Raw genomic sequence first — 2,646 nt, forward strand, 5'->3', positions numbered from 1 at the left:
TGTCAAAAGAGCAAAAATATATACTTTGGGGAAAGTTCATCCAGGGTTCTCTTTGGAGGCAAAGATGGTGAAGCCTCACATCACATATTTTGGGCATGTTAGGAGAGGCCAGTCCTTAGAAAAGAACATCATGCTTGGTAAGGTGGAAGGTCAGAAAAAAAGAAATGAAGATCTTTAATGGGATGAATTGACAGTGACTGTAACAATGGGCTCAAATATATCAGAGAGGATGTAGATCATGCAGGATAGGGAAAACTTCAGATCCATTGTTCATGGGGTCTCTATGAGTCACATCTGACTCGACAGGAATAGATAGATGATAGATAGATAGATAGATAGATAGATAGATAGATAGATAGATAGATAGATAGATATAGATATGGATCTAGATATAGAATGTTGTTAGGTATCAAGTTGGAACTTTCCCATAGCTGATCCTCCAGAGGGTTTTCAGAGGCAGTTTAATCTCACAGGATGAGATTGCCATTTTCCTGTGGAGTAGCTCATAGATTCAAACTCCATGCCTTCAGGATTACAGTGCAGCTTCTTACAAGAGGAAACCAGAGCATGAATGTATGTGTGTATACATGTATGTATATATGTACATACATATATATATATATATATATACACACATATATATGTACACCATAGTGTAGACCAATTCAATACTTTCTACATTTTTTAAATTGTAATTTTTTAATTGGAAAACAAATATACAACTTGGAATGGTTTTGAGGCAAATTGTGCCATAAGCAGAATTTTCTTTGAAGTGGATACACAAAGTTTAAAAAGCAAGTAACAATAAAAGAAAATGTTTCTGGTACAGGACCAGCAGTACAAAAAAATAGTGTATGAGTACCTGGATAATACACCCGTTTTGCAATAGAGCAACTTTAAGTACATATTGTTGACTATCCATAGTCCAAGCAGAGTTACAACTCCACACTTCAACAATAATACGCTGACAGTTCCTAAAGAAATCTACTTTTTTAAAAAGGCATAAGCCAGATGTTCCCTCATTTGACCAACTCCATCTAAGTTTAGATGTGCAGAAAGGCTTCGATATATCCAGAGTAAGCCACATGCAACATGTTACTTGATCAATTTTCTAAAATAAGGTTTTAGGACAATGGCAGTAAGATAAGAGAAGAAAACATGGAGGAATGAAGTCCTAATTACTATACATGCATATTCTTTGACAGTAGGGGGAAACCTTTTACAGATAAGTTACAAACAAAAAAAAGGCAAATAAACAATTTTGTACAAGAAATTTAACACATTCTGTACAATTTCTTCACTTTGCTGTCATCATTTGTACAAACTCTTCATTGTTTACTTGACCATCACCATCAATAACTGCTTCCCTGATCATTTCATCAACCTCTTCATCTGTTAACTTCTCTCCAAGGTTTGTCATCATGTGACGAAGTTCTGCTGCACTAATATAGCCATTGCCATCTTTATCAAACACACGGAATGCTTCTCTAATTTCTTTTTCACTATCTGTATCTTTCATTTTTCTTGCCATCATTGTCAGAAATTCTGGGAAATCAATTGTGCCATTACCATCATCATCTACTTCATTAATCATGTCCTGTAATTCTGCTTCTTTGGGATTCTGCCTAAGAGACCTCATTACAGTGCCCAATTCCTTTGTTGTTATAGTTCCATCACCATCCTTGTCAAATAGTGAAAAGACTTCTTTGAATTCTGCAATCTGCTCTTCAGTCAGTTGGTCAGCCATGCTGCAAGTGCTCCTGCTCTCCAAGACGCAACCGCACAACCACTCAGCTCGCTCGCTCCACTCACACTAATCAATAATTTCTACATTTATAGGGAATCCTAGTGGCCAAGTCTTTGCTAACTCAAAGGTCATTCCTCTCTAGTAGTTCTACTCACTAATAGCTCTCAGAGAGAAAGATAGGCAATTGATAGCCTCTGAAACCTAGTACAGAGTCAGCTATGAGTCAGTTCTGTCTTGATGTCAATGAGTGAATGAGTGAGCGAGTTAATAAATATATAGTTTCTTTGAATAGTCTAACCATTCTCCCTTCCTTTCTACAAACTATCCTTCTCTCATTGACAGAAAGTTACTGCTCCTGGAGGATCTTTTCTAATCTTTCGAGTTGGTATATATTTGTGATTTAATTGTTTTCCTTTCTTATTGTGATCTGAGTGAAATTTGGCGAAGTGTGTCCATTTTTTACCACATCAATTACAACATCCACAATGTCTGGTTATCCACTTATTTTCTGTTACTTTTTCCCTTACCCATCTTAATATTTATTATCTGTCAATTTTTACTCCCCTGTCATGTGATTTAAAGCCTCTGAAAACTCAGTTATGAGTCAGTTCCATAAAGAATTCTGCAAAAAAACATAGATGTGAATATACCTATTTATGTGACAATTCTTATTTCTTGAGGATATATATCTACCTAGTAGTGGATATCTAGATCAAATGGCATTTCTATTTGCTGCTTTTTTAATGAAACGCCAAGCTGATTTCCATAATGACTGTACCATTTTACATTTCCATCAACAGTATATGAGAGTTCCAACTTCATCAGCGCTTGTTGTTTATGTTCTTATTGAATTTTACTATTGATGCTGGGGTAGGCTATCTCATTGCTGATTTGATTTG

General features: G+C 35.8%; 1 pseudogene; it reads right to left on the reverse strand.

Moving 5' to 3' along the window:
* Positions 1-1,297: 1,297 nt before the first annotated feature.
* Positions 1,298-1,747, reverse strand: LOC102857130 (annotated as a pseudogene).
* Positions 1,748-2,646: the final 899 nt, after the last annotated feature.

The sequence above is a fragment of the Elephantulus edwardii genome, unplaced genomic scaffold, assembly GCF_000299155.1.
Source record: "Elephantulus edwardii isolate Elephantulus edwardi_28Jun2011 unplaced genomic scaffold, EleEdw1.0 scaffold00378, whole genome shotgun sequence".
Classification (NCBI taxonomy): Eukaryota; Metazoa; Chordata; class Mammalia; order Macroscelidea; family Macroscelididae; genus Elephantulus; species Elephantulus edwardii.